The sequence below is a fragment of the Lactuca saligna genome, chromosome 2, assembly GCF_052625555.1.
Source record: "Lactuca saligna cultivar CGN05327 chromosome 2, ASM5262555v1, whole genome shotgun sequence".
In the NCBI taxonomy this organism is placed as follows: domain Eukaryota; kingdom Viridiplantae; phylum Streptophyta; class Magnoliopsida; order Asterales; family Asteraceae; genus Lactuca; species Lactuca saligna.
The window spans coordinates 62,816,889-62,844,293 of NC_136418.1; positions in this window are offsets into that span (position 1 = coordinate 62,816,889).

Sequence of the window (27,405 nt, forward strand, 5' to 3'; positions counted from 1 at the left end):
AAGTCTCGACTGGTTTACCAGACATGACTGGACCAACGTATTAGAAGTAGACATTAATCTTAAAGGTTAATTCAAGGTTTAAGCTTTCAAACCTTGTACGCCCATTGAATCTTCCTCTCACAAATGGTATCAGAGGTTGACTAGTTGTCCTTTGAATACATAAGAACAAATTATAGTTGATTTGAGATTATGTTGGTATCTCAATCATTTTTGTGTTCAGAATAAAAGTTCTTCTATATATTTCTTCTAATACTTTAACTGAATGGTATCTCTAATACTATAACTTCAATAGCTTCTCTTAATCAAACACAACAAATGTATTCGATGCAAGTAACAAATAGCGTGGGTTGCCCTTCTCGTTCCCCATTTCTAGTTGTTGGAGAATATGATTACTGGAAAGTCAGGATAGAAATATTTTTACTTGGCAAGGAAAAAGGTGAAGAAATATGGAGGTCTGTGAATGATGGTCCTCATGTTCCGGTCAGAAAAATGATGAGAGATGCTGGTGCAACTCTCATAGGCCAAGAAGATCAACGCTTGAAACCTCTTAATGTCGCAAACATCAAAAAGCTTCATGTTGACCAGATTGCATTTTCCGAGATGGTGTTTGGTCTCCCTTCATCTCTCTTTGATCATATTAAGTTGTGTAAATCCACGAAAGAGATTTAGGACACTCTTTAAGACCTGTTCGACGGCTGTTAATGATTTTGATACCTTCACCACTACTCCAGGTGAATCTGTAGCCTCGGATTCAAATAGGTATCGAATTGTTGTGAACAACATGACTACACACGGTATAATATTAACTCTACTTGAGTACAATCTGAAGATTATCAATAGCCTTAGAAAAGGATGGGGAAATGTCATGCCATGTATTCAGAGTAATGGATCTCTGAAGAAGCTGAAGCTTTATCAACTTTTTGACGAATTACAAGGGTATGAATCTAACGTTGCACAAATATTAAGAGAACTGTTAGGACGTCCTCTTTCCTTGGTTAGTTGTGTTAACCCACTTATTCCAAACCCATCTGTCTTAGATCCCATCAGAATTATCCAACCTATTTCTTCTGTTCAAGCAAAATTTCATACTCTGCCTACTACACCTGTTCCGAAGCATTCATAAATTCTTAATCTCGATCCAGCAGAGTCCAAACTTCGATTCCAGCAGGAGTTTGCACTATTGTCCATGAAATACAAGCGTCCATGTAATCATAGTCATAAACCTTATCAAAACATATTCCAAAATCCTCATCAAAATAATCCTTAACCATTTTTTAAATCTTCAGAGAACCCACATGCTTAAAAACCCAACATCTCCTCATCAACTCGCCCCTCGAAATCCAATGAAATTCCAAAGTCAGACAAACCAAATATAACTTGTTATAAGTGTGGACATGGTTACCATTTTTCCAAATACTGTTTGGTTGAAACCACTTAGAAACCGAAGGTTAAAGACTCTACATACTATGCTCGTAGAGCTCAAGAGATGGCAACAAGTGAGAAAGCTTTTGTCACTACTGTGCCAAGAGATATTGAAGGGTACTGGTCTTTTGGAGATGATGATAATGTGAGTATTGAAAGGAATATGTATCTTATGGAACGAAAGTCAATCAAATGTGATAAAGGCTATTGGTCATCTGTTTCAGAAGGAGACGATAAAGATGTTGAGCCAAACTTTTGCTACATGGCAACCAATGATCCACAGGCCGGAGCATCGTTCAGCAGGTAAAATCTATGATTACTGAAAATAGTTTTGATTTATTAATTTATGAACCATATCTAATCCAGATGCAATCAACCACTTAGAAACCGAAAGTTAAAGACTCTACATACTACGCTCGTAGAGCTCAAAAGATGGCAACAAGTGAGAAAGCTTTTGTCACTACTGTTCCAAGAGATATTGAAGGGTACTGGTCTTTCGGAGATGATGATAATGTGAGTATTGAAAGGAATATGTGTCTTATGGAACGACAGTCAATCGAATGTGATAAAGGCTATTGGTCATCTGGTTCAGAAGGAGACGATAAAGATGTTGAGCTGAACTTTTGCTACATGGCAACCAATGATCCACCAGGCCGGAGCATTGTTCAATAGGTAAAACCTATGATTACTGAAAATAGTTTTGATTTATTACTTTATGAACCATATCTAATCCAGATGCAATCGGATATGACCATCATCCATAAAGCCTATGAGTCTACCATAGGAGTAACTGAGAAGCTAGAGAGTGAACTCACTCACCTAAGATTACAATTTGAAGATCAAATGCTTAAGATAGAATCACTAGAAAGAGAGCTTGTAATGTCTCAATATGAATGTATCATTTTAAAATACGAATGTGAAATCACCTTTTGTGAAAGAAATGATTTAGTTTCTGATAACAAACATCTTATGCCAAAACTGATGCTTTAGATTATTCAATTGATATTATTGAAGGAAACAAATGGATGACAAATAATTTTTGTTAACCATGGCACAAAACACCAGACCTTGGTTAGCGAGTTTCTGAAACATATTGTTCGTCAATTGAAGGAGTTGCAAAATCTAACTTTTATGGGAAACTTTCTGAACATTAAAAATTTGGATAGCCCTGACTCATCACTATCTCCCCTTCCCGAGACTTCAGACCAGTTCCAATCTCTGATTCCTGAATTTCAACTTATAGTTGTCAGATGTCCTGATTACATGCCTCTTCCGCCTCTGATACCCCTGGACATGAATCAGTATTTGGATTCATTTCCCGACCTCATCTATACTGGAGTTCAAATTCTGAACTTTGGTCCTCTGAACAATTGTGTTGTTGAAGAAATAATTCCCGAGACAAGTGGACATGACTCTTACAAATCAAAATTTTTTTAGGCATCATTAAATAGCGATGTTGATGAAGAAATTGTGTATAATGATTCATTTGACTCTTGTGTCTCTAATTCTAAAGTGATCTCAAAAACAACTCTAGTGCTAATTAAGCATAAGTTTGACAATCCATCATCTAGACAAACTTCCAAGTGATCATCTCACTCTCATAAGAAACCTGGCTAACAAGAAATATTTTTTAAACCCTAAGATCAAATCCAAAAATGCACTTAAGAAAGAAATTAGGTCAATGAAAAATTCCAGGTTCATTGAGAGATCTGCAAAAAGAATGTGTCTCGGACAGTTAGCTCAATCACTAGGAACCACAATACCTTTCTATCTATTAAGATTCTTAAAAGTCCATCCAATCTTCCTAATCCTATTGTTGAAAATAAGCTTGTTAGTCCAAATCCAAAAAAAGTTATTGTTGAGACTCATTCTGTAAAAACTAACTCTCCTCGGACATTTTCTTATATATTTATTGCTAAATCTGATGATAAGATTTTCAAACCACAACAATTTCCAAAACCAAATCTGCCATCAAAATTAGCAAGCAAAGAACAGGTTGGTAAGAACACTGTTGTTGAAAAATCCTCAAAAGATTCAAAGCGAAAATTGGTGTTGGAAGTAAAAAAGATTGAAAATGCATTTGTGACTTCTGTCAACAAAGTGATTCCTACATCCTAGAAAACTGTTGGTCAAAGAAAAGAAGTGTCCAAACAACCTTTGGTTGAATACGATTTTTGGATAAAGACCATGGAATTCTGCTTCTTTCCCAAAGTTTCTTGGAACAAATCTTCCAAAATACCAATAGCTCAAAAGTCACAATCCAAGTCCGAAGTCCATGCCAAAGTCCCTAAACCTTAACTCGGAGCCTAAAAACTCCAAAACTCACTGATTTTGCAGACACAATATGCTTCGGAAGAAGATACAATATGGTATATTGATAGTACTTGTTCCATGCACATGATGAGGCATAAAGACTTTCTGGGTGATCTCAAACTTGCTCCAAATGTTGGTTACGTGACTTATGGCAACAATTCAAATTCACAAATTCGAGGTTATGGCATTCTCACCAACGACAATTTCTCTATCTCCAATATGGCTTATGTATTTGACTCAACTCACTGATGTAAACTAGAGAGTTGAATTTTGTAAAAAGCATAGCTAGGCCATGCCAAAAGATTGGAAAGAATGTCTAATCAAATCCAATCGCAACAAAAACATGTATCCATTAGACATAAACATGATCATCGGAAAGCCTCAACTCTATCTTCTCTCAAAGGTCGTTCCTGACGTTAGTTGGTTATGGCATCGGAGGCACGCTCATCTAAACTTCCGATATATTAATGATCTTGTTTCCAGTGAAATGGCCCGGTCTACCACTCCTCAAATTCGAAAATGATCATCTCTATGATGCATGTGAATGTGGGAAACAATCCAAGAAAGGTCATCTTGTAATCATTGAAAAGTCAATTTCGGAACCATTATAACTTATGCATATTGATCTTTGTGAACCGTAGAAAGTTTGCATCAAGAAAAGTACATTCTTGTTATTGTGGATGACTACACAAGGTTCACCTAGGTCTTCTTCCTTAGGTAAAAATATGACACAACCTCATAACTTATTAATTTCATTAAAGGAATTGAAGTTCTTGTCAAACTTCCTATTAGAAGAATCCGAATTGACAATGGAGTGGAATTCACTAATGTCACCATTGAGAAATTTCTCTCCGATAAAGGCATCGACCACAATTTATCTGCTCCCTACACTCTTTAACAAAATGGTGTGGTTGAAAGAAGAAACCGAACTCTCGTTGAACTCGCACGATTAATGTTGGATATTGCTAATCTACATCTTTATCATTGGTTTAATCTGTGTCCACTGCCTGCTTCACTCAAAACCGAAGTGTCGTTAATCGCCATCTCAACATGACACTATATGAAGCCATGAATGGTCACAAGCAGAGTATCTCATTCCTACATGTTTTATGTTGGATTAGGTATCTAAGCCCAAAACTATAATTGGTATGTACTTGACCCGAGAGTAGCATGGTCCATTTCGGGTTACATATTACCAGGACAATTTGAGGATGGATATTTGAGTAAGAGGTTATTTATGATTTATTAATATACTATAAGTTCTAATATATTAATATGAAATCATATTATCTAATTAGTATCGATCAAGAATTAATTTGGAATTAACTTAGTGATCAATAGAGACTAATTAAATTAATGGGGACTGATTATGTAAATCAATGATATATATATATATATATATATATATATATATATATGTGGTTTGGGCTACTGATCCATGATGGGCTAAGCTTATGTCAGTTTCCACGAAGATTTATCCCACATGACATATGGATCATAACCTAAAGAGTATGGATTAGGATTTACCCATGATTCTTGGATTCCTACATATATATACATAACCCCATGGCTAAAATCGGTGGCAACAAGTGTTATTGGAGTTCATAACTAATTTGTCTGCCTAGTAATCTCTCTCAATTCATCCAACTATTCAAGGGTGTGTTGTGAATGATTTGAGGCATCACACTTGGGGTGCTAAGTTCTTAAAGGCCAAAACTATAAGCTACAACAATAGGACATTCTATAACTCATTTTTATGTTGTTTATGTCAATCGTATGCTAGTTGTAGGCTTAATGCTTTGGAAACAATTTTGCATGTATAATTAGAGAAAATATAGATCCAATGCATTTAGGGTTGTATGTGCACCATAGTATGTTGTAGTATACAAAACCCATCAGTGGTATCAAAGCCTAGGTTTGTTTTCTATTATATTTGACGCATGGATTAATCTACAAAGGTGAAAAAATTGATTTTCTGGCTTCTGACTGGTGAACTTGCTGAGTCCACTGGATGACTCGATTAGTCCACTAATTATAAGGTCAACCCAACGAGTCATGTTCATGCACTCAACGAGTTAATGGTTCTGATGGTAGATTTTTAGGATTTTGGGTCTGTTTTGGATTAGGATCATTACCACAAAATGTTTTAGTTTATAAAATTTGATTTTGTTGATATGGTAGTGATCATGCTTATCCAATTAAAAGATAATTGTCAAAATTTCATGATTTATATTAGTTTATATGATTAGGCTAATTTCTTTTAAATTGTTGATGTGAATTATCTTGACTTATGAATTAAACTTGATCATAGATAAATTATTTTATTATTTTTTAAATTGAAATATTTGATCTTAAATGTTTTTTAAAATCCTCCATAACTTTTTCTCAAGTTATGGAACACACATTTTTTTCCATAAAAACCACATTAAAGTCTCAAATTAAGAAACTTGAAATTAAAATGGTGCAACTCTTAGGTTCATAAATTTAATAGTTTTAATTTTAAATTTTTTATATTTAGAACCTTCAAGTATTTGAGTAGTTCAAATTGCACCTTATAGACTTTATTAAATTAACTAAAATGTTTAATTATTAGAGAATTAATAATTTCATAATGACATGTTTTAAATTTAATTAAATTAAGAGTATAATTTATTAATAGATTAAATCATCTAGTATTTAAAAAGTTTAAAAATACAACCTTATACTATTATAATATTAAAAGTTTAATACATATATATATATATATATATATATATATATATATATATATATATATATATATATATATATATATATATATATAAGACAAGTCAATCTTACCGTCAGTAGGCCTCATTCACGAAGCCGGTCTATAAGGGAGTATAATGTTACTGCCTATAAAATGGTGGTTTAATGGGTGTCCATTCTCACCCACCACTTCCTTGACTCGTGGAGGGTCATTACCCGAACGTGTAAGATAGAACATTCTCATTAAAATTATAACGAATATTTTAAGTAACTAAACGTCTTACAAATTCCCAATCTTTGTTACTTAGGAAAAATGTGAATTTAGTGCTAAGCCATGAAATTGCACTTTGCACCTTGCCAAGTCGTTAGTGGAGCGTGTGGGGTTAACCGACACATTGCTTAGGTGATAAATGACATCGAAAGTACCAAACTAATTTTCATGGTTATTCACATCTTGTTTGTGATCCTCAGCATCCCAATCACAAACTTGAAGGGCACAATCGAGATTTAAACATGCCATTGAATATTTCAATGAATCGCAAAAGATATAGGAATTTCAATTCAAAAAAACCTAAAGTTCATTTTCATTTTTCATGGTGGAAGTTGGTAAATAGTCATTTACCTACCTTCAAATATTTTGCAATTGGATTACAACATCGCTCTTCCAAATTGTAAAATAAGTGTTCGGTCCTAGTCTTAATATTTCATTTGGGTGTTATATTAAGGACTTAAATCGACAGAACTTGAATTTCTCGCTATAGATGTCTAGTTCTAACAACTAGGGTCTTCCTCATCCTTTTGGAAAAAGATTTCTTCATAAAGATGATATTCCGCAAGACGATCAAGATGAAACATTAATCCATTATTCACGTTGTAATGGAACTTCACATCCTCCACCTCCTCCAATAATTCTCCTAATTCAAAAGATCAAAGACTTGAAAAGTTCAAGGTTACTCAAACCCTATTGGATAGCGAACACCAAGATGGAGGGTCTGTGTGTGCACATGTCTTGGAGATGAAGTCACACATTAAGATGTTGGGAATGTTAGGAGTCGATGTATCGAGGAAGATGGTTGTTGACTGCGTTCTTTAGTCACTCCCTAAGTCATGTAGTGAGTTCATTAAGGACTGCTATATGACAGATCACGACATGAACCTTATCGATCTTACCTATTTGCTTGTTGTTGTTGAATCAACAATGCTTTGGCGCACTGGTAAAGCAAATTTGATTGGAATATCTACTACCCAATCTTCCATGGATAATGACAATGGCAACATTGGAAGTCCATAAAAGCTTTCTCTTCCCAATGGAAAGGGATCGGCCATGGTCAAGTCATTTATCTAGATGGTAAAGAGAAATGCTAAGTCTAAGATAGTCCCATGTACCATTCCCAAAGAGTCCATATGTTTCTTTTGCCAAGAAAAGAGGCATTGGTTGCGAAACTGTCGTAGCTACCTGAAGGACCACAAGGATGGTAAAGTCGTAATATTTGACTCTGCTTCAGGATCAAAGATGTGACAACCCGATATCTCAACTACATGTAAACGACCTAAAAAATCAAGTATTGTAACCACGTTAGTTGTAATAAAATTAACTTCGAAAATAAAATATCCAAAAATCACTAATGAAATTACCTATTATGTTAGAAGTCATTAAACCGTGATCGTACGTAAAAAGAACGCCCAAATCCGACTTCGTATAAGAAAGTTAGGAATTGTTCAAGTTCGACTTAACGGCAGACGGCTAAAAACTCGAATCATAGATCGAGCAACTTTTGACCAGAATGACCTAAACGAGAATCGAAGGTCTCAACAATGGTATTTCAGCGGTAAAAAGTGTCACACCCCGCTAAAGCGGAAACGCAAGGTATGACAGCGATAACGGTTTCAATGCAAAAGATAAAGATACATCACCATAGCAGTATTTAAAAGTTTACAACCCATAGCTTCAAAAGAAACAAAATACAAGTTTTTCAAAATAACATTGTTCAAAATATAGCTTCATAATAGCTTCAACACGATGCAGCATGCTCTATGATGATGAATCTTTACATCCACTTACTAATTACTTCCTGAAAAAGCATGTAAAACGAGCGTCAACTATGAAAATAGTTGGTGAGTATCACAAGTTTATAAATATCGAGCGTACAATAAGGCTTTTCGTAAATACAAGTACATTGCTTCAATGATAAACAAGTTGATTGCTATTAATGAATACAAGTTTATTGCTATAACGAGAAACGAGTTTGTATGTGTATGAGCAAACAATGAGTCTCAACCAAACATATGACTGAAGCCCTATCGAGATCTATGCTTATCGTTCCATAGATGAATATGGTATCATGCACTCCAGCGATTCGGGCGAGTGAGGAGTTGTCAATTCCTAATAGCGCTATCCATAACGACCATTGGCTCAAAGAGTTAATGGTTAGAGATAAGGGAAGGGCCTTAGTACGATAAGTTCTCATGTTCCGTGTTGCATAGACATACATAAAGAAACATAGCAATACAATAGCAATCATGTTTGATACAATTCAATTTAAACACAACATGCAAACAGTAGTTTTTCTAGACATGCTTTTCCACCCCAAAACATAAAAACCGAAAATAGGGGAGTGCGTGCATACTCATGATGTTTTGTGTAGACACAAGCGGTACTTCGGGATGCACCAACGTCTTACTACCGGGATCCTACGACATCAAACACATGCACTAGTGAGTTTCCATGTCGATATCTAATGCTAATATACTAAACTCTACATATAGGGAAATGCCAATTTATGTTTTAGTATTGGATTTTATATCAATTAGTTACACTTTTTCTGAAGTAATGAAATTCTATATATCGGGCGATTAATTACAACCTTGGAATATAAACTTTCCAAATTTTTAAGTCCTTATTACAACATAAATTCACGAAAATAGCATTCGAGGGATAAAAATTCTCAAACTTTTTATTTAACTGTTATTACACAATACTAAGCTGGGAAAATTATAAAAATGGATTTCCAAGATGTTTAATTATATTTTATGATTTTTGAGCATTTATTTCAATAAAAATTGAAATAAATAGAAAACAGTTTCCAAAATTACCCAAACTTTTTATTTAATTGTTATTATACATAAATAGGCTGGGAAAAATATAAAAGATATTTTTCAGTGGGTATTTCTATTTTTCCTTGCTTTATTCCTTTAAATAGTCATTAAAAAAAGAAATAATATTAAACAGTTAAAATAAATCACCATAAATTTTTGTAACATCATTTACAGTATAAATATCCTGGGAAAAATATCAAAAGTGGTTTTCATAATGTATAAACTGGTTTTTGGGTATTTATGTATATTTAAGTGTATTTTAGTACAATTAACTTTAGAAAATAAGAGAAAAATAGTTTACAGTAGACAAAAATATTCAAAATTTTTATGTAACCTCCTACTCTATAATATCATATCCTGGTAAATTTTCATGAATTTTGGATAATCAGAACTATTTCTCCCATTTTTAGACCATTATAATTACCAAAAATTGGAAAAAATAGTAAAACATGATGGAAAATCTTGAAATTATTTTCTGGAGTCACCCATCATAGGTAAGGTATGCGAAAATTGTTAGATACAATTTTCACATCCTATAAAGTGGTTTTGTAATTTATCATGTCCTAAATAAAAGAAAATTAGAAATCATATGAAACAGTAACAAAAATTGCTGAAATTTGGTGAGGGGTCATTATTCCCCGTAAGGATCATCTATGAATTTATTTAGGATTTATTGACCTCTGGAAGTATTTTATATGATTTATGTCCTTGGTTTTAGCAATAATTCTAATAAATCAAAGAAATAACAAAAGCTCTTGAGATTTTCCAGATTATCTCATGCATGCAAGGGCTTTCAAAAGAAAAAATGTAAAAAAATGTATTTAGAAAAGAAATGAGGGTAATGATTTCAAACAATTTAAGAAAAGTTGCATGCAATAATGCATGAAGTGTAAATGTGGCTGAAGTTCATGAATTTGTGTAGCCCATTCAGTGAGGTTTTAAGCCACGAAATTTCAACCATAATTCACTAGATATGTTAAGTTTCTAAGGTATTTTTCCTCAGATTTATGGTTGGGTTTAAGGCCATTGTTTAAGTAAGATAAAAATAGTGATCACAGAAAAAGAGCTGTATGCGCAACCTTTTTGTAAAATCTTCTAAAAATCGGATATTTAATAGTTTACAGTGAGACCAGTTGGGTTTGAAAGTTAACTCGTGGAACTAACCAATACAAAAAGAATATCATGATTTGGTTAAGAAATGACTGAGTTATGACTGTTCAAAGTCGAACAAAGTAATCTGGCAGATTGCATGTTTGCTTGTGTGCATTATTAGGGTATTTCAACAAGAACATCATGCATGTCTTTGGTAAGGCCCGATTTCTAACACATGCATGGAATGAATGAGCATCCAAGATGTACTAGAAATGGTTTAAATGCTTTTGTTCATGCATGAACACAAAAGAAATGGAGAAGAACATGAAATATTAGGTTTTGATGTCACATGATCATATGTGCATCTTTTCCACTCCTTCCATGGGTTTGATCCCGGATTTTCACCATCTCTAACACATGCATTGTGTTATGGTGAGAATCTACAAACCAAAAGGGGAGAATAAAGATTTCTAGCCATGGAAAGGCATAGAATCCGAAAAGTAGAGAAGACTAAGAAGAAAAAGAGGTTTAACCATGAAACTATGGAAGAAGATGTTGTTGTTTACCTTGGTTTTGACCTTGAGAGAAGTAAGAACACTTCAAGGGCTTCACAATCTCGAAATTTTGCAGATAAATGAGAGGATTTTCGTGAGTTTAGAGAGAGGGAAGAAGAGAGTGAAGTGTGTGAAGAGAGTGAAGTGAGAGAGTGAAGAGGGAAGAGGTGGAGTAAGGGTTTAAGCTTAATGATTGTGTTTTGGGGAAGAGAGAGGGCATGGGGAGAGGTGATGGCCGGTTTTTGCATGCATTTTGGCCTCCTCTCTCCTAAATTTTAAACTTTATAAACTTCCCTCCTATATTTTATATAAAAACATTCATTTTTATAAAATGTTTATTAAGCAATTTAATTTATTTAAAAATCTTGTTTTCAACAATTAATTTATGATTAATACTTGTAATTTATATTTCTAGTTCATTGGTATAATCCATAATTTGATTAATAAAATTTGATATTAGGAAGTTTATAGCCAAATTTTATAAAGTTTTTAAGCTTTATAATTTATAACTTTGGATTTTTGGCTCTTTAGGGTTTTTGGAATATTGTTTGATATTCAACAACATGTTGAAGTATAATTAGAATGTTTTAATTTATTTTTTGAGTTTTATACCCTATTTCAATTATATCAAAGCTTGAAGCTTTATTCTAATTATAGTGTTGGCATTTCCTATTGTAGCTAAGCAACTTACTAGAATTGTAAGTATCAAGTATATTAGTCCTAGACCTTAGTTGGATCCTAGTTTATGCAAGATTTTTGACCTAATTTATACTACTAGGTCATGGCATGTTGTGCATGAATGGTTATTATAAAGATGCATGAGTCCAAGAATGACCTGAATTGGCAGTTGTCACAGTATCCCCCACTTAAAAAGAATTTCGTCCCGAAATTCATTCTATGTCATCGCTTGTCATCGTAAGGGAAAAGTTGCGGATACTTTTCCTTTATGAAGTCCTCGCGCTCCCAGGTGTACTCCGGCCCGCGTTTTGAGTTCCATCGAACTTTCACAATCGGGATCTTACTCCGCTTATGTTGTTTACCTCCCTGTCAAGGATTTCTATCGGTTCCTCAACGAAGCTCAGCTTATCATTGATCTTAATTTCCTCCAGGGGTACTATCAATGTTTCGTCGGCTAGACATTTCTTAAGGTTGGAGACGTGGAATGTGTCGTGAATGGCGCTTAACTCTTGGGGCAATTGGAGTTTATACGCTACTGGAACAATCCTTTCAAGGATTTCAAAGGGTCCAACATATCTCGGGCTTAGTTTTCCTTTCTTACCAAAACGCACAAGCCCTTTCCAAGGCGACACTTTTAAAAGTACCTTGTCTCCTACTTGGAATTCTAATGGTTTTCGACGATTATCCGCATAACTTTTCTGACGATCTCTAGCAACTTTAAGCTTATCCTTGATGATAGCAATCTTGTCGGATGTTTCCTGGATAAGTTCGACTCTAGTCAACTGTCTGTCTCCGATTTCTGTCCAGCATAAGGGCGAACGACACTTGCGTCCATACAATGCTTCATATGGAGCACATTGGATACTCGTGTGGTAACTGTTATTGTAGGAAAACTCAATTAGGGGTAAATGAGTATCCCAATTTCCTTTGAACTCAATGACACACGCTCGTAGCATGTCTTCCAATGTTTGTATTGTTCTCTCTGTTTGCCCATCTGTCTGAGGGTGGTAAGCTGTGCTCAAATCTATCTTGGTTCCTAGTGCCCTCTGTAACATCCACCAAAATCGAGATGTAAAACGACTATCTCTATCAGAAATGATAGATAAGGGTACACCATGCAGAGAAACAATTTTGTCGATGTAGATTTGGGCCAATTTTTCCATCTTGAAATCTTCTCGAATGGGGAGAAAATGTGCAGATTTCGTCAGTCGATCCACTATGACCCAAATTGAGTCATGACCTTTAGCAGTTCTAGGAAGTTTGGTAACAAAGTCCATAGATATTTGCTCCCATTTCCATTGGGGAATTTCAGGTTGTTGCAACAACCCGGATGGTTTCTGATGTTCAACTTTGACTATTGAGCATGTCAAACACTTCCCAACGTATAAGGCAATATCCTTTTTCATTCCAGGCCACCAATAGTACTCTTTAAGATCCTTGTACATCTTATCTGCTCCAGGGTGGATGGAGTATTTAGATCGATGGGACTCCTCTAGTACCATGTCTCTCGGGTTGTTAACCCTTGGAATCCAGACCCTGTCTTTAAAATAACGAACTCCATCAGGTTTGGTTTCAAATCTTTCTTCCAAACCATGTAAAGTTTCGCCTGGAAGATTTTCCTTGCATAACGCTTTCTCCTGGGCATTAATGATTTGAGATTTCAAGCTTGTCTGAATTACCATTCCCAAAGCTCTCACATGGGAAGGTTTCACTCTTTCTTTCCGACTAAGAGCGTCGGCTACTACGTTAGCCTTCCCTGGGTGATATCGTATCTCACAATCATAATCACTAAACAACTCTACCCATCTTCTCTGCCGCATGTTTAACATTTTCTGATCCAGGATATGCTGAAGGCTTTTGTGATCGGTATAAATGGTGCACTTGGTTCCGTACAAATAATGCCTCCATATCTTAAGGGCGAAAACTATTGCTCCTAGTTCTAGATCATGGGTGGTATAATTCTTCTCGTGCGGTTTGAGTTGTCTGGAAGCATATGCAATGACCTTATCTTTTTGCATTAACACACATCCTAATCCTTGATGAGACGCATCACAATACACCACAAAGTTCTCTAATCCTTCTGGTAAAGCCAGAATTGGTGCATTGCACAGCTTGTTTTTCAGGATTTGAAACGCCTCTTCGTGTTTCTCTTCCCAGAGAAATTTTCTATCCTTTTGGGTCAAAGATGTTAATGGTTGAGCAATCCTAGAGAAATTCTCAATGAAGCGTCTGTAGTACCCAGCTAATCCTATGAATTGTCGTATTTCTGTCGGGGTTTTGGGGGCCTCCCATTTCTTGATTGTCTTTATCTTAGCTGGATCTACATGGATTCCTCTTTCACCGATCACATGACCAAGAAAATGTACTTCCCGAATCCAAAATTCACACTTAGTGAACTTGGCATACAATTTCTGTTCCTTCAACAGCTCCAACACTAGCTTTAGATGTCTATTGTGATCTTCTTTGGTCCGCGAGTAAACAAGTATGTCATCGATAAATACAATTACAAACCTGTCTAGGTATGGTCTACAGACCCTATTCATCAAATCCATGAATACAGCGGGTGCGTTCGTTAGTCCAAAAGGCATGACTAAGAACTCATAATGTCCATAACGGGTTCTAAATGTTGTTTTGTGAATGTCCTCTTCGTGAATTCTTAGCTGATGATACCCTGACCGAAGGTCGATTTTTGAGAAGTAGGAAGCGCCCTGCAACTGATCGAACAAGTCATCTATTCTAGGGAGGGGATATCGATTCTTGATTGTCAACTTGTTCAATTCTCTGTAATCAATGCACATTCGGAACGAACCATCTTTCTTTTTGACGAATAACACTGGGGCTCCCCAAGGTGAAGAACTTGGTCGAATAAACCCTTTGTCTAGAAGTTCTTGAAGTTGTCCGGATAGTTCTTGCATCTCGGATGGTGCAAGGCGTTATGGTGATTTTGCTACCGGTGCCGCTCCGGGAATTAAGTCTATCCGAAATTCGACCTGTCTATAAGGGGGTAGACCGGGCAATTCCTCTGGAAATACTTCGGGATAGTTTTGAACCACTGGAATCTCCTTGAGTTGCTTAGCTTCAGGTTCTCTTTCTAGCACGTGGGCCATGAATGCAATACAATTCTTCTTCAGGTACTTGTGAACCTTCACGCTTGATACTATGTTTAAACTTCTTCCTGGCTTCTCACCGTGTATGATAAGGGTTTCTCCATTAGGGAGAGGCACTCTGATGACTTTCTCATAACAACCAATGTCCGCTCTATTTTTGGATAACCAATCCATCCCTACTATCACATCAAAACTACCTAGCTCTATAGGAATTAGGTCAATGCTAAAGAGTTTATCAGCTAAATTCAAAGTACAACCAGGAATTATATCACTAGCCCTAATTTCATACCCATCAGCAAGTTCAATAGCATAAGCATTCCTCATCTTTACCGATTTCAAGCCAATTAACGGTCTAAATGCTAAAGAAACAAAACTCCTATCTGCTCCCGCATCGAATATTACTGATGCAAAATGGTTGTTCAGGAGGAACGTACCTGTTATCACTTCAGGGTTCTGACGAGCTTCTTCTGCACCAATCACAAAGGCTACACCTCTTGGCTGTCCAACTTGATTTCCTTGAAAGTTTTGCCTGGCTTGGCCTTGTCCATTGTTACCAGGTCCATTGTTCAGTTTAGGACATGCTCTACGGAGATGATCAGTACTCCCGCACTCGTAACATGCCCTCCAAGCACATAATATGCTGTCATCGCATGACCTGCCTCTCGTCTAGCAGCACTAGCAGTGTTAGCAGTCTCCATCGAATGTTGGAACAGGATTTCCATCACTGTCATCACTTCTTTCAACACCTCCTGATGCCCGACTATTACAGCGAGGCTGTGGCGCAGTTCCGCTACCATCGAATGCATCCTCCGGGAATCCTCCGGGGTCATACCTGGCTGCCTGACAGGTATTCCTATAACTTGTTGTGGTGGCGGTGCTCTTGGTCCTGCAACGCTGGGTCCTGCTCCGCTAGGTCCTACCGTGCCAAGTCCTGCTGTACTGGTGGCTATCCTTCCTGGAATGGGAACACTCTTCCTTGCCGTCCTCCGAATGCGAAGCCCATAAAGCGGTGGCTGTGGCAACACCGATGTCGGTGATGCCTCGCGTCGTTGACTCGGGGCGTTGTCATTGCTGATCTCCACCGAGTTCCCAGTATCTTCCGTATCCTCTGATGGGTCTTCTTCTACCGAGGTGGGGGGATTATGTCGAGGGATAACAGTGATGTAGCCGGACTCATCGGTTGAGGCGGTAGCGCGGGAAGATGACGATATTGACATAGTGGACTGTGAGATAGTTTCAATGAGATATGAAATAAATGACAATGCATGCCTATAATATGCAATGCTTACACACACCAAAATTATCCTTTTGAATTTTTGAAATTGAGTTTTCTCAAATATTTTTGTTGAACACATTCCCATTATAATTAGCTCAGGCTTTTTATAAATCTTTCCTAAATTAAACATAGGTGATCAGGCTATGTTTAATCGAGGTCCAATAATACAACTCCCGACCTAATTATACTAGTAATATGTTTGATGTAAAAAGAATTTCTTTGTAAGTTTTAGTTATAGGTTGTGTTTTCTTAAAAAAAACTGATGTTCTCTATAACTTTAGCTCTGATACCACTTCTGTCACATCCCGCAAAAGCGGAAACGCAAGGTATGACAGCGATAACGGTTTCAATGCAAAAGATAAAGATACATCACCATAGCAGTATTTAAAAGTTTACAACCCATAGCTTCAAAAGAAACAAAATACAAGTTTTTCAAAATAACATTGTTCAAAATATAGCTTCATAATAGCTTCAACACGATGCAGCATGCTCTATGATGATGAATCTTTACATCCACTTACTAATTACTTCCTGAAAAAGCATGTAAAACGAGCGTCAACTATGAAAATAGTTGGTGACTATCACAAGTTTATAAAAATCGAGCGTACAATAAGGCTTTTCGTAAATACAAGTACATTGCTTCAATGATAAACAAGTTGATTGCTATTAATGAATACAAGTTTATTGCTATAACGAGAAACGAGTTTGTATGTGTATGAGCAAACAATGAGTCTCAACCAAACCTATGACTGAAGCCCTATCGAGATCTATGTTTATCGTTCCATAGATGAATATGGTATCATGCACTCCAGCGATTCGGGCGAGTGAGGAGTTGTCAATTTCTAATAGCGCTATCCATAACGACCATTGGCTAAAAGAGTTAATGGTTAGAGATAAGGGAAGGGCCTTAGTACGATAAGTTCTCATGTTCCGTGTTGCATAGACATACATAAAGAAACATAGCAATACAATAGCAATCATGTTTGATACAATTCAATTTAAATACAACATGCAAGCAGTAGTTTTTCTAGACATGTTTTTCCACCCCAAAACATAAAAACCGAAAATAGGGGAGTGCGTGAATACTCACGATGTTTTGTGTAGACACAAGCGGTACTTCGGGATGCACCAACGTCTTACTACCGGGATCCTACGACATCAAACACAGTTTCCATGTCGATATCTAATGCTAATATACTAAACTCTACATATAGGGAAATGCCAATTTATGTTTTAGTATTCGATTTTATATCAATTAGTTACACTTTTTCTGAAGTAATGAAATTCTATATATCGGGCGATTAATTACAACCTTGGAATATAAACTTTCCAAATTTTTAAGTCCTTATTACAACATAAATTCACGAAAATAGCATTCGAGGGATAAAAATTCTCAAACTTTTTATTTAATTGTTATTACACAATACTAAGCTGGGAAAATTATAAAAATGGATTTCCAAGCTGTTTAATTATATTTTATGATTTTTGAGCATTTATTTCAATAAAAATTGAAATAAATAGAAAACAGTTTCCAAAATTACCCAAACTTTTTATTTAATTGTTATTATACATAAATAGGCTGGGAAAAATATAAAAGATATTTTTCAGTGGGTATTTCTATTTTTCCTTGCTTTATTCCTTTAAATAGTCATTAATTAAAGAAATAATATTAAACAGTTATAATAAATCACCATAAATTTTTGTAACATCATTTACAGTATAAATATCCTGGGAAAAATATCAAAAGTGGTTTTCATAATGTATAAACTGGTTTTGGGTATTTATGTATATTTAAGTGTATTTTAGTGCAATTAACTTTAGAAAATAAGAGAAAAATAGTTTACAGTAGACAAAAATATTCAAAATTTTTATGTAACCTCCTACTCTATAATATTATATCCTGGTAAATTTTCATGAATTTTGGATAATCAGAACTATTTCTCCTATTTTTAGACCATTATAATTACCAAAAATTGGGAAAAATAGTAAAACATGATGGAAAATCTTGAAATTATTTTCTAGAGTCACCCATCACATGTAAGGTATGCGAAAATTGTTAGATACAATTTTCACATCCTATAAAGTGGTTTTGTAATTTATCATGTCCTAAATAAAAGAAAAATAGAAATCATATGAAACAGTAACAAAAATTACTGAAATTTGGGGAAGGGTCATTATTCCCCATAAGGATCATCCATGAATTTATTTAGGATTTATTGACCTCTAGAAGTATTTTATATGATTTATGCCATTGGTTTTAGCAATAATTCTAATAAATCAAAGAATTAACAAAAGCTCTTGAGATTTTCCAGATTATCTCATGCATGCAAGGGCTTTCAAAAGGAAAAATGTAAAAAAATGTATTCAGAAGAGAAATGAGGGTAATGATTTCAAACAATTTAAGAAAAGTTGCATGCAATAATGCATGAAGTGTAAATGTGGCTGAAGTTCATGAATTTGTGTAGCCCATTCATTGAGGTTTTAAGCCACGAAATTTCAACCATAATTCACTAGATATGTTAAGTTTCTAAGGTATTTTTCCTCAGATTTATGGTTCGGTTTAAGGCCATTGTTTAAGCAAGATAAAAATAGTGATCACAGAAAAAGAGCTGTATGTGCAACCTTTTTGTAAAATCTGCTAAAAATCGGATATTTAATATTTTACAGTGAGACCAGTTGGGTTTGAAAGTTAACTCGTGGAACTAACCAATACAAAAAGAATATCATGATTTGGTCAAGAAATGACTGCGTTATGACTGTTCAAATTCGAACAAAGTAATCCGGCAGATTGCATGTTTGCTTGTGTGCATTATTAGGGTATTTCAACAAGAACATCATGCATGTCTTTGGTAAGGCCCGATTTCTAACACATGCATGGAATGAATGAGCATCCAAGATGTACTAGAAATGGTCTAAATGCTTTTGTTCATGCATGAACACAAAAGAAATGGAGAAGAACATGAAATATTAGGTTTTGATGTCACATGATCATATGTGCATCTTTTCCACTCCTTGCATGGGTTTGATCCCGGATTTTCACCATCTCTAACACATGCATTGTGTTATGGTGAGAATCTACAAATCACAAGGGGAGAATAAAGATTTCTAGCCATGGAAAGGCATAGAATCCGAAAAGTAGAGAAGACTAAGAAGAAAAAGAGGTTTAACCATGAAACTATGGAAGAAGATGTTGTTGTTTACCTTGGTTTTGACCTTGAGAGAAGTAAGAACACTTCAAGGGCTTCACAATCTCTAAATTTTGTAGATAAATGAGAGGATTTTCGTGAGTTTAGAGAGAGGGAAGAAGAGAGTGAAGTGTGTGAAGAGAGTGAAGTGAGAGAGTGAAGAGGGAAGAGGTGGAGTAAGGGTTTAAGCTTAATGATTGTGTTTTGGGGAAGAGAGAGGGCATGGGGAGAGGTGATGGCCGGTTTTTGCATGCATTTTGGCCTCCTCTCTCCTAAATTTTAAACTTTATAAACTTCCCTCCTATATTTTATATAAAAACATTCATTTTTATAAAATGTTTATTAAGAAATTTGATTTATTTAAAAATCTTGTTTTCAACAAATAATTTATGATTAATACTTGTAATTTATATTTCTAGTTCATTGGTATAATCCATAATTTGATTAATAAAATTTGATATTAGGAAGTTTATAGCCAAATTTTATAAAGTTTTTAAGCTTTATAATTTATAACTTTGGATTTTTGGCTCTTTAGGGTTTTTGGAATATTGTTTGATATTCAACAACATGTTGAAGTATAATTAGAATGTTTTAATTTATTTTTAGAGTTTTATACCCTATTTCAATTATAACAAAGCTTGAAGCTTTATTCTAATTATAGTGTTGGCATTTCCTATTGTAGCTAAGCAACTTACTAGAATTGTAAGTATCAAGTATATTAGTCCTAGACCTTAGTTGGATCCTAGTTTATGCAAGATTTTTGACCTAATTTATACTACTAGGTCATGGCATGTTGTGCATGAATGGTTATTATAAAGATGCATGAGTCCAAGAATGACCTGAATTGACAGTTGTCACAAAAAGTCTGGAAAAAACCGACGTCAGATAAAGAAGTTATGAATTTCTAAAGAAATTTTCTTACCGCGACCTTTTAAAAATAAATAATAAAAATAATTTTCGAATTTACCGACGGAATCTAAACGAAAGTTGTAGAGTATGGTCTCACCATCACGAGGATATAAAGAACGTCGAAAACGGAGTTCGTATGAAGAAGATATAAATTTTTGAAGTTTGCTAAATAATTAATATATAAATTTAATTCAAAAATGGGTATTATCTGAAGGGTGAGTCACCGGGTCCATCCGAGTTACGCGTCGCGTATAGGCGTACGCCCCGTGTACTCGAGGCCTTGGCCTCAGTTCGTCCACGTCGCCCCTATGCGAGCCTACCCGTCCCGTCCCATCCGAAGCCGAGGCATTCGAGGACTCGGTCACACATGACGCACGAGTACGCCCCGCGTATGGAGGTCTTTCGGCCCCCTATAAAAGGGATGCGAGGATTTCGGGAAAATGACACCATTTCTCTCATTTCTCTTACATTCTTGCCTCTTTTTCCGTGCCCATGCTACCCCGAAGCCCCGATCACTTTGCTCGAGTCCCGAAGGTCGTTTGTACTTCCGAGATTCCCGAGAATCCGGAGGATATCCACTTTCTCAAGCCGAAATTCTATCCAATTTTCATCCCGCAACCTCCGATCTTACAAGTGAGTTCATACCCCTATAATCCACACTTTTAAATATTTTATGAGTACTTTTACATGCTTTTAAGGGGGGGGGGGGGGGGGAATACAAGTAAAACACTCGATTATTATCGTGTGTTATATAAACTTTCACTTTACGTGTTTTATCAAAGGAATCATATGTGATTTGAAACTATCAAAGGGAAACTTTCATATGCAAATTATACCACGATAACATTTTATCTTTTGAAATGAGAAACAATTTATGTATTTATATAAATCAGATACTTGCTTATACTACATTTATGTGTGTTAGTTTTGGCATTGCAAAACCTACACTTTTCATAACAAATGAACATTTTTACTAAGGGTTTATTACACAAACGAAACACACTTTTAGGAAACTATAATAGGTATAGTTTCACGAGAATACTACGAACTTTTACATACATGGAAAAACTATTTCAAGAAGCTACTTTCATATACAATAACGAACGAACTCTTTCACACGTAAATCTGTTTTATACTAAGTTTTGTGAGACATGAACTTCACATACGTTCGAGTACACATCTCAAGTCCTGTATTATATACTAGAATCCCTTGGAGGGGGAGCATGGTGTTTGTGTATAGATCTATACGGGCTTGACAACCCGCGCCCTGACTGTTAGCTATAGTCCACCATTTGGGGTGACAAACGTCAGAACATTCCAACGCCTGAAGAACGTTGTGTATAGGCATTCCTTGTCAATAGTATGGTTATCAAACTCACATAGAGTATTAAAAACACAATGATTTACGGGGGTTTTCAGACGTATTGGAAATTTTATACGTACATACATTTAATAGAAACAAACATTGGTCTTGAAAGAAGGCTACATTTTTACTAGTAGAAAATATAGGATTTTCTAGGAACAAGCAAACAAGGAACAAAAAAATTTCATTTCATACAAACATTGTCATTAAATACTTATGAAACTCACCAGCTTAAATGCTGATCTACTCTTTCAAAAGTACTTGTATGTCCCAGGGATTTAGTAATTACAGGTAACAAACGGATTTTGGAGAAGGGACGTTGCGGCGCCAGTTTAATTTCATATTTTGACATCATATTGTAATTGACTTTGAACATGTACACTTTTAAACAATGTAAACTTTCAACTATATATATGATGGTTGTATTGCTTTCTTTACTATGTATTCATGTGTTACGTTACCACATGAAGTCATCCGCCCCCGAACGTTTCCGCCGTTCCGGTTTGGGGGTGTGATAGATTGGTATCAGAGCAATGTTTATAGTGAACTAAGTATATCGAACCTCATAAGATATACAAACTATAAATGCTTAGGGACTCAAAGTCTCTGACAAAGGTTTTCGTACCTAAAATCCTTATTTCATATAAATAGATTATTTTAGGTTATGAAAATCCAAAATACATGCATTCAATAACACATTTTTATGATAAGAACTATACAAAAGTATTAAGACAAGTTGGACATTACGATTAGTTCTCGATATATGTAATCAAATTTGGGATGAATATAGCCTGATCAACTATGTTTATCCGAAATTAAACTAACGTATATCGAGGAATGGTTGTAGTGAGCAACAAGTCAAAACTTACCAAAATTAGACACTAGTATCAAACGTACAATTTAAATACTATAGGAGTATTTGGTGCATACAATAGATTAATTTGTATTACATGTCTTAAGTTTTGTTCAAAACTTATAACCCTATTCTCGTATAGTCAAATGGCTGGATTTCACCCGCATGGGGACCCCTACTACCCAAACCAAGGCAACGGAGGATGGATTGAGCAGGATCCGGAAGAGGATGATGAGCCTATCGGGTTGGATGGAGGAGATGACTCTGGTACAGACTCGGAACCAGAGATACTCAACCCTCCAACCATTAGGAGGAACTTCCAAGGACCGACACCCGTTTGGGGAAGTCACCTCGTCCACTGGAGCCAACAACAAGGGATACGCTCTCCCTACGGTATGTGTCGAGACTTCTACGACATCAAGGACGGATGTTCAGCCGATCGAGCACTTCCGACGATGGTAGGTAAACTGGCCAACTAGTCCTACCAATCGGGGGTTCAAGCAAACCGAATCCGAGAGGTCAACGTGGAAGTACAAGTCCACACGGCCGATATCCGCCGCCTGGATATGTTGCAGAATGACATCCACCTCCGCGCCGAAGCATTATAAGCACAAACGAATGCAGCCCTTGCAAAGTTGAGGGAACAACAAGCCGCCTTCGATAGGCGTCTTATGGAGTCGAAGCAATCGGATGCGGAGTCGAGCACCAAGCGCAACACACGTCGCAAGTAGTACATGCGGAAACCTCAAATTTTGTTATAAGATAGGACTTCGGCTAAAAGTTTTTACTTCCTTTAAATTCTTGTAATCGGACACCCTTTTAAGGGTCAAATTTTCGTGATCGTTGTATCATCTATCATATTAATATAATTCGCACGCTATTACTACAACATTGAATATCGCATTCAATCTTTAAAATATTATGGAAAAACCATACGCTTGTTCATATATTCGGATTTAAGAATAACCGTCGCTCTTCTATCTGTGAGACTCATACTATCATCTGTTGTTGAACTATAGCAATTTAGTTCATGAGACACATTCATCAGACATTTATTCTTATCTATATCATCATCTTTTAAACGTATAGTTAAAGATGCCGCCACGCAGGAATCCCAGGCGTAACCCTAACAACGAAACACCGATACCACCTCCACCTCCTCAATTTGATGCTGTCATGTTCCAAGAAGCAGTCATTGCAGCTGTGGCAGCTGTCATGTCACAGATCAATACCCCTGTTACTACAGGTTCAGGAATTGGCATACATCCTTCCAACCATGGCAATAGTCACGGGCAACCCCGGGAGTGCACCTATAAAGACTTTACGAGTGCTAAACCCGGATGTTTAATGGAACAGGTGGTGTGATGGTTTTAAGGCAGTTGATTGAAAGAACGGAGTCAATATTTGAAATCTGCTCCTGCCCCGAGCACAACAAAGTCAAGTTTGCAACTTACACATTTACTGATAGGGCTTTAACTTGGTGGAATGGCCACGTTAAGGTACTTACCCTGATAGTGGCAAACTCGATAAGCTGGGAGAGCTTGAAGATCATGTTGATGAGAGAGTATTGTCCATGAGGAGAGATTCAAAAACTCGAGCACGAACTCTGGACTCAGGGAATGATTGGTACCGACATAGCAACTTATAGCAATAGATTCTGCGAGCTGGCAATCCTTTGCCCAGATATGATTTCTCCCGAGAGCAAGAAACTAGAGTGATACATTTGGGGACTGTCGCCCCAAATTCAGTCAAGCGTGTTAGCTTCAAAACCTTACACTTTTGAAAGTGCCACGGAGCTGGCACAATCGCTTATTGATTACGGGAATCATAAAAACTCAACAAATTCTGCACCAGAACCACACAAGGGAGACAACAATAACAACAACAACAAGAAGAGAGGGTGGAATAAAGGGAAGGGTGGGTCTTCCCAAGAATCCTCAAACAAACAACAACTAGTTGCCGTAAACGCTGCGACGGTACCTACTACAGTTCCTACAAATCTCTACCCAAGAAAGCCTTATGTGGGCAATCTCCCAAAGTGCACCAAGTGCAATTACCACCACCACGGATCATGTCGGGAAATGTAGTGCTCCAACTGCAACAGAAAGGGACACACTGTCCGTTTCTACAAGGTCCCTGCAAAACCAATCACTCAAGTTCCCGGTGCTGGTGTAGGACAAGCATGCTACGGTTGTGGCGAGGTGGGCCACTACAAAAGAAACTACCCAAAGGCAGCAAATACCGACGGAGTGGGAAGAGTATTAACTATTGGTCACAAGGAAGTTGTAGCTGACCCTACAGTAGTTGCTGGTACGTTTCTTCTCGATAATTCATATGCATGCATCCTATTCGATAGCAGAGCAGAGAGAAGCTTTGTGAGCCAAAACTCTATTCGCTTACTTAAACGTAAACCTAGGATGTTAGAAGAATCATTCACTGTAGAAATGGCAAATGGGAAAACGGAAAACACTAATTGCATATACATAGGTTGTACATTAACTTTAGACGGTCACTCTTTCCCAATCAACCTTATGCCAGTCCAAATAAAAAGTTTCGATGTTATAGTTGGCATGGATTGGTTAAGTCCTCTTCGCACCGACATCATGTGCTTTGAAAAAGCTGTTCGTCTAAATCTCCCTAACCATGAAACATTAGTGATCTACGGAGACAAATCAAGAACAAACCTTCGCATCATTTCGTGCATCCAAGCTCAAAAGTGTTTGCGGAAGGATTATCAGGCATTTCTTGCACACATCGTTGATACAAGTCGGGAGGTAAAGGATATAAATAGAATACCAGAGGTACGGGATTTCCCTGATATTTTCCCAGAAGAACTACCGGGATTACCACCACAACGCCAAGTCAATTTTAGAATCGATTTAATTTCAGGGGCTACCCTTGTAGAAAAATCGCCTTATCATCTGGCACCAGCAGAGATGCAAGAACTTTCCAGTCAGCTTAACGAACTTCACCAAAAAGGATTCATCAGACCAAGTTTCTCACCTTGGGGAGCACCGGTCTTGTTTGTAAAGAAGAAATTCGGATCGTTCCGGATGTGCATCGACTACCGATAGCTGAACAAACTCACTATCAAGAATTGTTACCCTCTACCCCGCATTGATGACCTATTTGATCAACTTCAAGGAGCGAGCTACTTCTCAAAGATAGATCTACGATCTGGATATCACCAATTACGAGTGCTAGAGGAAGACGTTCCCAAGACAGCCTTTTGAACCCGTTATGGACACTACGAATTTGTAGTGATGCCGTTCGGATTAACCAACGCACCAGCAGTATTCATGGACCTAATGAATAGAGTGTGCCATCCTTACTTGGATCAATTCGTCATCGTATTCATCGATGATATACTTATCTACTCCCGAAGTAAGGAAGAACATAGTCAACACCTACGAAGGGTCTTAGAAACACTACGATCAGAGAAGCTCTATGCGAAGTTCTCTAAATGTTAATTTTGGATTCGAAGAGTTGAATTCTTGGGCCACGTTGTTAGCGAAAAAGGGATACACATGGACCCCTCCAAAATTAAGGCCATTGAGAACTAGTCGGCACCAAAGACACCTACAGAGATTAGTCAATTTCTAGGTGTAGCTGGCTACTATCGCCGATTCATAAAGAACTTCTTTAGCATCATGAAACCTCTTACTACATTAACCCAGAAAGGCGTGGTTTTTGACTGGGAAGCAAAACAAGAGAAGGCATTCCAAACTCTGAAACAAGCCTTATGCACTGCACCAATACTGTCCCTCCCCGAAGGGATAGAAGATTTTGTAGTGTATTGCGATGCATCGAATCAAGGGCTCGATTGTGTTCTTATGCAACGAGGGAAGGTTATTGCTTATGCCTCCCGTCAGCTTAAGACACACGAAGTAAACTATACGACACACGATATCGAGTTGGGAGCAGTGGTATTTGCTTTAAAGATCTGGAGACACTACCTGTACGGAACGAAGAGTACTATTTACACCGATCACAAGAGCCTTCAACACATTTTTGATCAGAAGGAGCTCAACATGCGACAACGACGATGGGTCGAATTACTTAATGATTATGAATGCGAGATTCGTTATCATCTTGGCAAGGCCAATGTAGCAGATGACGCCCTCAGTCGAAAAGAATACACTGGTCGGAGAATCAAATCTCTGAATATGACCATCCATTCCCAATTATCCACACAAATTAAAGAGGCTCAACTGGAAGCTTTACAACCCGAGCATGTGACGGGTGAATCCTTGAGAGGAATGGAAAAGAATCTAGAAATCAAGGGTGGCGGAGCCTATTATCTCATGGACCGTATCTGGACACCAAGACATGGTGGTTTCAGGGATGTGGTCATGATTGAAGCGCACAACACGAGGTATTCCGTTCACCCAGGTTCAGATAAAATGTATTTGGATCTTAAGAAACTGTACTTGTGGCCTAAAATGAAAGCAGGCACTGCTACCTTTGTAAGTAAATGTCTTACTTGCGCTAAGGTTAAGGTCGAGTACCAGAAACCTTCAGGATTACTACAACAACTAGAGATACCGGAATGGAAATGGGAACGGATCAATATGGATTTCATAACCAAGTTGCCCAAGACAACGGGTGGACTTGATACCATATGGGTCATCATCGACAGATTAACAAAATCCACGCATTTTCTGCCAATCAAGGAGACTGACAAGATGGAAAGGCTTACAAGAACTTACATAAGGGAAATAGTACGATTGCATGGGGTTCCGATTTCCATTATCTCCGATAGAGATAGTAGATTTACATCAAGGTTCTGGCAGTCACTACAAAGTTCCCTAGGGACTAGATTGGACATGA